We start from the raw sequence: 14,476 nt of genomic DNA on the forward strand, positions 1-14,476 counted from the left end.
GTTGCGATTTACGGATACGCGTTGCGATTTATGTGTTCGCGTTGCGATTTTCATATTCGCGTTGCGATTATGGAAAATCGCAAGCGAATTTGTACTATCGCATCGCGATTTTCAAGAATCGCGTTGCGATTTTGGAAACTGATTTGCGATTCTGGGGATCGCGTTGCGATTTTTATTTCGCGTTGCGATTTTGTTGGTCATTTTGGCAAATCCAAAAAAAGTTGGTTAAAATCGTATATTATAACTTTTTTTTGGTCACTGAGGCGATTTTCTCTATTTAAAAATATCCGGAAGAAATATAAACGTTTTTTTTTGTTAGAGAAGAAATATAAACTTTTATAATATAGGAATTGCACGAAAGATTCTTCTTTTCTTGTCCGATCCGCGTAGTCTCATAAATTTCCTAACTTTCTCGCGTAAAAGAATAAAACAGAAAAAGAAATTGACGATAATACTCATAAAATTAACAACAAATCTCATCGTTCAAAGGGCTTTCGTGTAAACTCACCCCGCGAATTCCAATCACGTGCAGGGACCAAATAGTAGTTTCACCAACCAACCCTTTTTCCCTCTATAAATACCAAGGAATGCCTTGGAATAAACTCTTCATATTTATGAATATTTAAGACGCGTTCTCTCTCTGTTCTACAATCAAACATTCAACTGTAAGTATTCAATTACAAATTTTATTTTTCATTTTTAAGTTTTTTTAAGTATATTATTAAATTATATTTGCAATATAGCTTTAGGCTTCTTTGTTTCTCTGTTTAAGTTTCAAGATCAACAGAGCTGTGTGTGTGTATATACACACAAATTTAGTATTGAATTTAGAGAAAAGGGAGGGAAAGAGATTAATTATGAAGTCTAGCACATGTATTGGAATATCCAGCATGAAACCATGCTGTAGGTTCCTGATAAGTTATAAAAGCTCTTCCATTTTCGGGGTTTCTCCCCCGAGAATGAACCTTACCCGTAATTTGTCGAAATCACTTTCTAGGGCGGTAGATCGCCGTAAGTTCCATTCTTGTAAGCATAGTAAGTCTCAGATTGTAGGTTATAAGTGTGTTGCTGATCCGAATCGGAGGGCTTTTAATGTATCCGATTCGAGTTGGGGTCAGCCTAGGGCATTTAGCGGTAGTTTTCATGTCGACAAAGGTAGATCCAGGGGTGTTTTAGTAATTCCCAAAGTAGCGTCGGATTTTAGGAACCATTCAACATCTGTTGAACCTCATGTTAATGACAAGAGTTTCGAGAGGATTTACATTCAGGTGGGTTGCATGTGAAGCCTCTCGTAATTGAGAGGATTGAGACAGGTAGTGAATTAGTTAAAGAGAATGATACTGGAACAGAACAAATGTCAACGAGTTGGGTGTAAATACAAATAATAGATGGCTCGAATTTGACTGAGCCTAGAATTGAGAGAGAGGTGTCTGAGACTGAGAAGAGGCATGGAGCATACTACGAGGTGCTGTGGTGAACTATTGTGGAAATCCAGTGGGGACAGTAGCTTCTACTGATCCTGCGGACAAACAGCCATTGAACTATGATCAGATATTTATCCGCGACTTTGTACCTTCGGCTCTTGCCTTTCTGAATGGGGAGGCAGAGATTGTGAAGAATTTTCTTCTTCACACATTGCAGTTACAGGTACTTATGATCCTTATAACTAACCTTTGCTTTAGCATTCTAATTATAAAATTAGCGCTCCTTTTAATCATTACTGGAAACTTAAACGCCTTATGTGAATTGATTGGTTTTGATGATGCCTAATGTAACACGAAAATAGTACAACCGATTCAGATTTGTAGAAACCAGTAAGATAGTATCATCAACATATGCTGCATTTAGTCCTTAGAAGAACATAAATTGGTATTTTCCTTTCTGTTCGTTGACGATTTTTTGTTGGTTTTAGAGTTGGGAGAAGACTGTGGATTGTTATAATCCCGGCCAAGGATTGATGCCAGCAAGTTTCAAAGTTAGAACAGTCCCTCTTGATGGAAGCCCTGAAGAACTTGAAGAGGTTTTAGATCCTGATTTTGGTGAATCAGCCATTGGTCGTGTTGCCCCCGTTGATTCTGGTAGGATTGTGTGACTTTTAATCGCCAAAACATTTCTTGAATTATTTCTTTACCATTGAATACCGTCAATGTATTTTACTTTAGGTTTTGGATGTCTGACCTTGGTGTTAATTCACAGGGTTGTGGTGGATAATCTTGCTGAGAGCTTATGGGAAGATCACTGGCGACTACTCTTTGCAAGAGAGAGTGGATGTACAAACAGGCATAAGACTGATCCTTAATCTGTGTTTAACAGACGGATTCGACATGTTTCCGTCACTGTTGGTAACTGATGGCTCCTGTATGATTGATAGACGAATGGGTATTCATGGTCACCCTCTTGAAATACAAGTAAGCTGAATACTTTTTATTACACATAATTGTTAAACGCTTCACTCGTCAGTTTGTTTCAACTCTTAGAACCCTTTTCTTATAGGCTTTATTCTATTCTGGACTGCGTTGCTCTCGAGAGATGCTCACTGTGAACGATACAACCAAGAATCTGGTAGCTGCCATAAACAACCGACTCAGTGCACTCTCGTTTCATATCAGAGAGTATTACTGGGTCGATATGAAGAAAATCAATGAGATATACCGCTACAAAACAGAGGAATATTCAACAGATGCCATCAATAAGTTCAATATCTATCCAGATCAGATTCCTTCATGGCTAGTAGATTGGATTCCCGATGAAGGCGGCTACTTCATCGGCAATTTACAGCCCGCTCACATGGATTTTAGGTTTTTCACTCTTGGAAATCTTTGGGCCATCATCTCTTCTCTGGGAACCTCTAAACAAAACAAGGATGTTTTGAATTTGATCGAGGAAAAATGGGACGATCTTGTGGCTAACATGCCTCTTAAGATTATTTACCCTGCTCTCGAGTCTGACGAATGGCGGATCATCACCGGAAGCGACCCAAAGAATACGTGAGGCTCTTTTCATTGCATTACGTGTTTCTCTAAGTTATATGTGAAAACAGTTATACTGAAAATCAACTTGTTTCTTCGTTGTAGCCCGTGGTCGTATCACAACGGTGGATCTTGGCCAACATTACTGTGGCAGGTAAATATTTTATAATGTGATGTCAATTGCATAACCGTTATCCCTTGGTTGTGTAATAGTGAATTGCATCTCGTCATTTCAGTTTACATTGGCCTGTATAAAAATGGGGAAGCCGGAATTGGCTCAAAGAGCAGTATCTTTGGCAGAGGAAAGGCTAGCAGTGGATCGGTGGCCCGAATACTACGATACAAGAAGTGGAAGGTTCGTGGGCAAGCAATCCCGGCTGTACCAGACATGGACGGTTGCTGGTTTCCTTACCTCAAAGATGCTATTGCAGAATCCGGAGAAGGCCTCCCTGTTGTTCTGGGAGGAGGACTATGATCTTCTCGAGAACTGTGTTTGCCGGCTTGGCAAAAACGGCCGAAGGAAGTGCTCGCGCATTGCTCCTCGATCGTAATGACAATCGTTTAATAACTCCATGGTGTTTGCTGTGTTAGCTTTGGCTAGAATGGGGGAATAATTTGGATGAAACAGTAGGCAGGTGCTGAAGGAGACCCACTACAGCATATGTTGTTAGTATTAACAGCCGCCATCCATTTGATTCACAATATTTAATTGAATGGCTCAGTTTTTGGAGAGCTTTTAACATATTTGTAAGGTCCTAAGCCTTGAATAATTCAATATATGAAAACATTGGCTATTTTTTTATTTTGAACTTCAATTGTGTATGATAAAAAAATTGTTAATGTTCGTCACTTTTTTCAGAAATTGTCTTAAAGTTTTTTCTTTGATAATTTAAAGCCCGTAAGTTTCAGTATTTTCAAATAATTTTTTTAAAGATTAAATCCATCAACAAACAAATAATATTTTTATTGACCTGGTATGACAACATTAAGCGTATAGTTAAAAACAAACAAACAAACATTGAAGGCTTTTTGTTAGCATTTCTTATTTTTCAACTATTGATTCATAATTGTTTATCATATTTAAATAAAAAAAGGACTTAATTGTAAAAGCACCCATGTATGTCTGTTGTATACTTTCACCACCTAAACTATTTTTTGTTAACTTGTACCCCAAACATTTTTCATTGTTTGACTTCCATCTCGCCATTTTACTTGTCTAGGGTGATGATATGACATTTAGAGAAATTATGTGGCATATTTTGATATTGTCTTACGTTCAAACATAAAAATGAAAAATGTAAGTCTAAATAATTTTTAAATTTGTTCAAAATTGGAAAAAATATTTTTGAATTTTCATACATTTTAAATTCTTTTTATTTTTATATTTTTTTAAACTGAAAATCCGATAAATTGTAAAAGTACAAAATATTGTTAAATGCTCGATACTTTTCTAATATATAATTTTCATATAATCCTTTTGAATTCTTTTACACTTTTTAAACTTTTTTTTTTAATTTTATTTCAAAATTAAGTAATCAAATTAAAATTTGTTAACATTGAATGATCATAGCATGAATACGGTTTATATTTAGGCTTGAAGTTGGACAAAAGCTAGGAAAAGTATAGTTTTGAAAGAAAAAAAAGTGAAAAAGTGCATTTTTATTATTTGATATTATTCGTTTGAAAATGTTACTTCAAATGAGCTTTTTAATGAGTTTTTCTAATGCAAAACATCGTTTTTCCAGCTTCTTAGTTTGAGTCAATAATTATGTTTTAAACGTGAATTTTTGGGTGAAAATGATGTGTTTAGGATTGCTTTTACGCTTCAAACGGATTTTTTTGGCCAAAAACACTTTCATAAACATTCCCAAACGTCCCATTGTTGTCAAAAAGTGCTTTTAAAAAGATAAATGACAATTTTAGATATGTTGTAAGTTAAAAAAATACACATTTAAATGAATTTTAAATTCTTTAATGTTATAATATATACAATTTATCAACTTAAATTATGATAAAAATATTTTTTTTATTAAAAACATCTTTCTAATAATTTTACGTACCATAAAAATATATAAAATTTAAAATAAATTTTATGTAAAAATTTGGCATGAAAAGAAATAAAATTAATATAAATTATTTGTAAAATTTATTTGAATATCAATTTAGGCATCCATCAATTATAAATTAAGTTATGTTGTCTTTCTAAAACAAGAATAATTTAATCCACGTATATTTATAAGTTGAGCAAATAAGAATCATCTACTACGATAATAACTTTTTTCTTTAGTAAATCTCCAACTAAAATTGCATTTTTTTTTGTATATATGAATTTGAATTTGGAATTTGAGCCTTTAAGTTTGGGTTCTATGTTAATTTTGGGCCATTGTATATATATTAGTATATTAATACTTGTGTTTAGAAAAATATAATAAAAATATCCTACCTTATCCGATATGGAGTTTATTTATATATTTTTAATATATTTACAAAAAATACCAATATATATATATTAGGATTTTTTTTTCCATTTTCATTTCTACTCTTCTGCCGTTCCAACAATACTCCCTAGTATCTTCTCTCTTTTTTTACTTTCCTTTTCTATCTCGAATATTTTTCTCAGGTCTTTTACTTTCTGTGCTATGTGTTTTTTTTTCCTCCTCTGTTTTATCTTTTATTTTTCATCTTCCTTTGTTCTTTTATTTCTTCTAATATCCTAAAGAACCCACTGATAGATTTAAGTTTCAATAAGATCTGTAATCTTTTATTTCTTCTAACAATACGATTATAGTTGAAATTCAAAATCTATAATCTTTTAATCCTAAAGAACCCATTGATAGATTTAAGTTTCAATAAGATAATTTTTTTTCTAGGATTAAAAGAACCCACTGTAATCTTCCTTTGTTATCTCTAATATTTTTCTAATATTTTATCTTTTAATCCTAAAAAGAAAACCCAATTTTCTGTTATTTTTGAGTTCAAATCCGAATTGATAAATGTTTAGGAATGAGTTTTGAAACATGGATTTTTAATGGCTTGAATATGTTGGGTTTTTGTTTATTCTTCATTTTGAATGAAGTCAATTAACTCTAATTTCTGGGTTGAATCGATTGGTTTAGAGATAGTTCTTGAATATCGGGTCAGGTCGAGTTGAATCGAGTTTTTATAAAAAAAAGTCAAATCGGATTCGAATCAGTTTAATTCTTTTTATAAAACCAGGTCGGGTTTCAAGTAGAAGAATATTTAATCAGGTTGGAGTCGAGGCGGTAAAAAATTTGAGCTGACCCAACTCATGCCATGCTATCTACATGGCTTGATCACCACTACAATCTGTTTATGCCCAATCAGATCCTTTAACAGACAAGAAACCTAAACACCCACCAACCAACACACTAATCGTCCTCACAATCCATAAACATTGACTACCATCCCCTCATCACCGAACCTCCACAAACATCAAACACACCAAACCATCATTGACCCATAAATACTAACTCGACCAACCAAAATTCAACTCAACAACCAACACCAACTATTATTACCAACTATCAAAAGAAATCATCAATCACCTATTTTCTATATGCCTCTTTACCCAAAATCCACCATTGCTCATGAACCTTACCCATATTCACCCCAGCTCCATCAATGACCAAATTTGAAAATCCCAAACAACAAGCATAGTTAAACCCTTAAAATATACAAGAAAAACAAAACCACCATAACAACAATGAGCAGAAAAGTATAGAAATAAGAGGAAGCTTACCCATTCCATCCATTTTTAGTTTTGGAGATATGAGCCTCTAATAGCCAATCCCAATGACAAAAAGGTAGAAGAGACAACAAAGAAGCGCATATCTAAATAGGGCTATAAATGAGACGAGATAGATCGCGAGCTACTCGAGATCGTCTCGATCTTAGCTCGATAAATACTCGGATTGATAAATACTCGGATCGAATGGACTCGACTCGAGCTCGAACTCGACTCGAGTTCTTAACGAGCCGAAACGAGCTACTCGATACTCGACTCGAAAAACTCGTGAACAGCTCGAAAAAAATATTATATTATAATTTTAGATTTTTTAAAATTACATTATTAAAAATATTAAAATACATTATTGATGAATAAATATTCTTGAATTGAAAATGGTTAAAACATATTTTTGAATAATTTTTTATATTTATTTTAAATTAATAAAAAAATTATTTATCTAATGACAAATATTTAATATATTTCTAATGATAATATTTGTAATAACTAAAATTTTAAATTGTTGTTATATTTTGAAGTTTCGAGTTCAAATATTATAAATATCAAGGGTTTGAGCATTTAATATAAAGATACTATATTGTAGTTACCTCATAACTAATTTTTTATTTGATAATAAATATAATATAATAAAAAAATGATTCAATTTAAATATTAATAATTTTAAAAAATATTAATAATTTTAAAAAATATCAAAACAAGTATACTCTATCTCCTTTCACTAAGTCATCTCATTCCTTCTAATTATGTGTTAAGGTTTAGAGTTTAGGGTTTATTTGATATGATTTAAGATTTAAGATTTAGGGTTTAGAGTTTATGTGATAGGATTTAAGGTTTAGATATTAGGGTTTAGTGTTTATGTGTTATGGGTTAGAGTTTAGAGTTTAAGGTTTAAGGTTTAGAGTTTATGTGATATGATTTAAGGTTTATAGTTTAGGATTTAGGGTTTAGGGTTATGCACATGAAGGTAACATACAAATTATGCAAAATGATGTTATGTGACTCCTAAATAAATCATTCACATACTTATATATAAACATATCAACATGCCAATAAATATACACAACTAATTAAAGAAAACAATACTAAACAGGGATTAAAATAAATATACAAAATTAGAATTAAACCAATGACTTAAATACAAAATGCGCATAAACTATAGGGTCTTATATGCAATTTATCATATTCGGTTTAAGCTAAAATAATATGGAAAATAACATAAATGACACCTGAACATTTAAAACAAATAAGAAAATTTAAACAAATGTGATTGAAATACAAAAATTAAAATATAACATACCAAACTATAAATTTATTAAACATGCATATACATATTATACTAATGACTAAATTTAAATAAACGTAAAATTCAACATACAAATCAATAATTAAATTAGGGATTTATAGAAGGGTGCTCAAGTTTGGGGGACTATAACTTAATTTACCAAAAAATTAATATGAAGCTGCAGATAATTAGGTCCAAGGCGGTGCCTCTGAGTGTCGGAGTAGGAGAAGATTCTAGTTTGGAGCAACTTATCATTCGAGTAATAAATCCCAGGGAAAATGATAGAAGGATAGAAGGCTAACTGCTCGTTCTCAGCAAATAAGTTATCAATGTTTTTGTTCAAAACCATTCGCCCCACCGGCTGCAAAGGGAAGATATCCTCTGGCCAGGTCTTGGTCACATCAAGTGGGTCAAAATCGAACCTATCCTCATCAACAGGATCCATTATCTGAATGAACAACTTCCATTCTGGATAGCTCCCACCTGCAATGGAGTTAAAGAGATATTGTGAGGCATGACTGTGATTAGCTCCTCCAACTCTCACGGCCTCATCCTCCAACAGGTTTTTGACACCACAAGTTGGTTTCCAGTGGAATTTCACAGTGTGCCTTCCCAACCTTGTTGATGAGTGTATAGGTATGAACACCAGATCCATCCATGTGCCTGTAATCCTGGGGAATGCCTATGTCGTCGAATAGGAAGGTGAACATGTGCAAGCTTTCGGGATGGTGTGAGAAGAAGTCCAGGATCCTTGAGTTGGTCATGTGAGTTATATCCCACATTGGTGGTTCTTGGGGAATAAGGGGTAAAGTGGAGTGTATAAAAGGGGATGGGTTTCAACAAATTAAAATAAAACCCTTCGATCTTGAATCGAGCTAAAAAACGAGCTTGAATCGAGCTTAAAAACTAGCTTCAATCGAGCTCTTGAATTTTTTTGAGTTCAAGCTTTTTCGAGCTTTTTCGAGTTCGAGTTAAGTTTCAATATTATTTCGAGTTCGAATCGAGCTTAAAAAAATTTAAGCTTGCGAGTTTTAGAGTCGAGTCGAGTTTACATTTAAAGTTTTCGAGTTCGAGTCGAGCTCGACAATACTCGAGCTCGACTCGGCTCGTTTACACCCCTATATCTAAATACGTGATGATAGTAAATTGTAGATCAATGCTTAAAATAATTAGATAATGGAAGATGTTTTGAAGAGTTTTAGAAAGTTTTTTTTATAATCTTGTAACAACCTTAAATATGTATGTACCCAAGATGCCATATTGGATCATTAGAATGATCATTATTATATATATATATATTAAATTAAATCCTTCATAATAATTTAGAAATTCATCAAGTTTTAAGGCATTTAAAACAACGCTACAAATCCAAAGATCGAACAATATAATTTACAAAATACATCCCAAAATAATTTAAGATTTTACAGACTGAGTTTAGTAAAAGTTTTATAGATACTAATACCCACTACAAGACTTAGAACTGTACCATGGAATAGTTATTGAAAATCCTATTATGACGGTGCTCCTTGAACCACTAAATCAATTAACTTGTGAAAAAAAAATTCAAATGCTGAGCTTCACAAGCTCAATAGCGTAACGCTAATGCGATATTCATTTCATTAGTATAATGAACATAAGCCTACGAGATATTATAAAATAAATGCAAGTATATGAATAATAATATAACGTGCCTAGCCATGATTGATCAACATCAAGCCATCTAAATGCAGTAGGTGTATATGCCAATATATTCGCTATCAACATCATCTAGCAACGAGTATAAATTTATATAGGACTTTAGAATATCCTTTAAGGTCATACAACTAAGGCCGTATAAGTATAATATATCAGATGTCCAAATAAGTATGTCATCACGACAATGACACTAAGGCCTATATCTGATACCCTTACGCCACTAAGGTCACTCATTGGGCCTGAAGCCCAGAACTCTGTCTCGGTTTATTTTTGGCCCAATACCCCAAGCGGATAAATTATTTGAGGTACTGGGCCAACTCAAAATTTATTTTGGAGAATACGACATTCTCTACAGTGCTCCTCGAACTCGTCACCTTGTGGTGACGAGTTTGCTCGGATATTATTTTTAATTGGTCCTTGTGTAGTGGACCCCACGTGACTATTATTTTATTTGGATTATAATGACTCATCACGTCGAGGTGACGAGTCCATTAACTTTTTTTAAAAAAATTAAAAAAAAATGAAATTTATAAATTTAAAAAAGAAAAGAAATTAAGGCGAACTCGTCACGTTAACGTGACTAGCCCATTCAAATTAAAAATGCTAGCCATTTTTCTAGCCGTTGGTCAACGGGCATATGGACAACAACGGTCACTTGGAACTCGTCACCTCGAGGTGACGAGTTCGGTCGGGTAAAATTTAAAAAAAAATTAAATTAAAGAAAAATAAATTTATTATTTTACAAAATACAAAGTAAATAAATAATTGCAATAAATAAATTTTTACATAAAAATTATAAAGAAAATTTATCTCTGTCTTCTAAGTTCTTGGCGATGCTGAGGAGTTGTCAAATAATAATGTCGCGAGGCTCGTCGAGTATGTCAAGGTCGTAGGCCTTGGTCATCGTCGCCGTCGTCTTGCTGAGGAGGTGTACTTAACATACTCTGTGACCCACCTTCAAAATACCGTGATGGATTTATGACATTTAATGCCATCATCGCCGTAACTGCTTCGACTTGGCTTTGGTGATCATATATGATATGGTCTCACTCACCCACAACTGCATGTACTATGGAAGATCCTTGAGTGTATTGCAGTGCATCACATGAACCTCTAATCCAATTCGGTTGAGTCTCGACTGAAGCATGAAATGGAGGATAGAAACCGAAACTAGCCTGGGATGTTTAATAGTACTCTTCAGCATCAGATGCTGAAGCAGAAGTAAAAGACGACGATGTTTTCTTCTTGGACTTCGACTTGGACATGGCGCATGTGGCCTGATGATTTTTCCATTATCCCCTCTCTTCCGTTGTGATCAAATATGGTTTCCCATTTGCTTCGTAATTTCGAAGATATGGAGAATAGTCGAAATCGAGGTCCCGCGGTGTGATGTCCTGATGCAGGGGATCGATTCCATTGCTAGATGTAGAAAGCATGCCTCATTGGCCAATTTTCGGTATGTTTCCCACGCATGTCGATTGTATGAAGCGCGTCCATTTCAACAACCATAAGCGGAGGAATTGGCTGGTGCGATGCAAACTGTCGCATCACTCTGTCAGCTGCGTGACATTCAATTATCGCATAATGTAATAACGAAATCACGACACACTATAAGTGGGACCCCTAAAATATTCCCCCGACAATAACTGATTGATCCCCTCGTCGACATACGGAAGTCAAGAAAACTATAAATATTAAGTATCAAAGTTAGCATATATAAAGTTAAAAAATTTCAAAAAAATAATAAAAAGTATTGTATGTCATACAGCCGGTAATGTCGATCGTCATCCATATATCTCGTGTAGTGGTACCGCCAACTTCGTCTCAGAGATTTTATGATGCCATTTAAAATATTTAAAAATAAAAATATTATAAACAAATAAAAATTAAATTTATGAATTGAAAAAAGTTTAAATAAATGACATTAAACAAGTACTTTACAGCCAACGAAAACTTGACCGGGGCTGATGTAATTGGTGTAAAAAATGGGAAGCGATACTCAGCCCATGACTATAACACTATCAGACAGCCTGCTACATTGACTTTTCGACCCAATTGGTATTACGACACACGTCGAAGTTTTCCAAATATTGCAGATACTGTGTGTACGTCAAATTATCGAATTTTTCCGGTAATAATATCCCTTCGATCACTTGGAGAAGAAATTCTCATGAAGCGAAAACAACCTCTGTCTCGATAGACTCGTTCGTGACTTGGAATTCAGACTCCAACATGTTATCATTACATAATAGTCCCTGATGACGTTGGATAGTGGCCATTTTTCCCAAAACTTGGTAAACCAATGTCGCGGGGTCGTAAATATTCTGGCTCTCCACGGAGGCTCTGTTCACCAGAACATGGAGTTGGTAAGCAACGTCTTCCAAAGTAATCATCGCTTCACTCGGGAAATGAAACGTGTGCATCTCAGGCTGCAACATTCAATTAGAGCCTTGATCAACACCGAGTACAACTTGAATCCACGTAAAAATATGGATGGAAATAGACCGAATTGATATAGATATGTCATCATCCGCCGATGTGGCTCTCTGGTGTTGGGACCATCGGCGCACCCTATGACGCAGCAGAAACATAACTCAACGGTTTCACCATCGATCCAAGTGCAAAAAAATGAAATCAGGAGGAAATGATGCGAATACTTACAATGGGTTCCTTGAAAAACATCAAAGACAGCAGCGGCTAATGGTGATCACGAAATGTTCGAACCGTAAGCCTCTTGGAAAATACATCTTGACCTCTACTGAGTTCACCCGATTGAGAGCAAAATTTACTTTTCCCAAAACAATTTTGAGAAAATGGATAAAAAGATTAAAAAAGGCTGCTAGACCTTACACCACTTTAAATATCCGAGTTACCCTAATATATTAGAGATTATTGGTTATTTCAAATTAATTAAATTCTTATTTAATTAATTCAAATTAAATATCCATTAAAGACTTATATTCAAATTACACTCTTTAACGTTTATTTAAACTTTTATTTAATTATTTCGAATTAAATATCCATTAAAAAAGTTGTAATCATAATTACATTCTTTTAATGTTTACTTACTATATTCGGGATAATTAAAATCATATGTATATCAAATATACATATATTAACTCTAGATATATTTTAGTAATGTACAACAAATTGTACATCTTTGCTCATTTTAATCATAGGGTGTGACCCTGTAGGTTCTTGTAACGCTAGTAGAAATTATTAGAACAATTCTAATATTATATACAATGAGTGACATATAGCAATATATTATTGTCACCTGAGTTACAAGAAATTATGATTCGACATATCATCTTCATGATTAACTCTTTTATGTATTACATCCTTTTGTCCTTTATATCTAGAATAGGCACAAATCTTGGAATAGTCACACTTGTATAGCCCATCTATTGTTTCTTGATATCTAGAGTAGAACATAATTAACAAATATTTTTTGATATCTCATATCAACTTATTTGAGCATGGCCATGCATTTCTAGTCTCACTCAATCAACTGGTTTGTGATATATTTCCTATTATGTAAGAAGGACAAATATATCTTAATCATACACATCCCACTACATATATCAAGATCATTCAATAACAATCTTTATAGTGCAATTAGTTGCAGAGCAAGTTTAACTATATCAAAACTTACAACAATATATGTTGGGATAGTGATACATGCACCAAAGTCCATAATACATGCTTCTTTGGACTAATGTTTCTACTCGATCCTATTAGAAGAACAAAGTCTCGAAGATTCAAAGCATATCTAATCGGTAAGCACAATGTGAATGAATCATTAAACGATTCCAATGTTGCTCCCTTTAATGTTTTAGATTCGAGGTCGAATCTTTTTGAAGAAAGGGAGGATGATACATGCATCACAAGGCTCACATCAAAGGAAGAAGTAATAACTCTTCCAAATGATCCACTCCTCCAAGCCTTGGAAAAGAAGACTAGAGCAACAATAGACTTGCGATTAATTTTTGAATAGGATCCTGATCTTATTTGGTCAACATGTCTTCTGTAGATACAACCTTCTATCTCTTATCTTTCCAACAGTTCTTGAATTGTATCAATCCAATATCGGGAACTCAATATACATTCATTTTAGTGAAGAAAACACATGCAAAAATTTCTATACAAGACTAATACGTGATTTTGTAAATATTACGAATTTTCAATATTTATATTGATTATTTGTAATATAATTTAATATAGGATGATGCATTATCTTTTAGGATTAGATTTATTATTTTATTAGTAATTAAGGTTGTGTTAATTTTTTTTAGTTATTATTATTTTATTAGGAATTAGAGTTAAGACATGTTTAGTTTGTTATTATTTTATTCATTAGTTATTTAGGACCTATAAAACTCAGCCCCTATATAAAGGAGGCTTCATTCAACTTTGAAAAACAAATTTCTTTGATTAATAATACAACAAGAGTTCGATTTTGCAAGTGCTGATTGCCTTGTGCCTTCGAAGCTTCTTCTCATGGAGTACTTTCAAGTTCTTGTGAGGAAGATTAATCTTCACACCCAATTTGCATTTTCATCGCGACTAAGAGGGTTGGTTAGATCCATATTATTAAGTTTTCCTTTCCATTGCGACTAGGAGGGTTTGATAGGACACTTATCCATCTATTTTCCACAAATTCATCCTCACCATCATCATCTTTACCGTTCACCTTCATAAGGGAGCCACCTTATACTGTTCATCCCCCTTTGTTCTTCATCGAGTCTAGAGCTTTATAGGTTT

General features: G+C 33.6%; 2 pseudogenes; one reads left to right on the forward strand and one right to left on the reverse strand.

The window, feature by feature from the left end:
• The first annotated feature begins 610 nt into the window (after positions 1-610).
• Positions 611-3,771, forward strand: LOC120170627 (annotated as a pseudogene).
• Positions 3,772-8,168: 4,397 nt separating this feature from the next.
• Positions 8,169-8,799, reverse strand: LOC120170665 (annotated as a pseudogene).
• Between the last annotated feature and the right edge of the window lie 5,677 nt (positions 8,800-14,476).

The sequence above is a fragment of the Hibiscus syriacus genome, unplaced genomic scaffold, assembly GCF_006381635.1.
Source record: "Hibiscus syriacus cultivar Baekdansim isolate YM2019G1 unplaced genomic scaffold, ASM638163v2 tig00111783_pilon, whole genome shotgun sequence".
In the NCBI taxonomy this organism is placed as follows: domain Eukaryota; kingdom Viridiplantae; phylum Streptophyta; class Magnoliopsida; order Malvales; family Malvaceae; genus Hibiscus; species Hibiscus syriacus.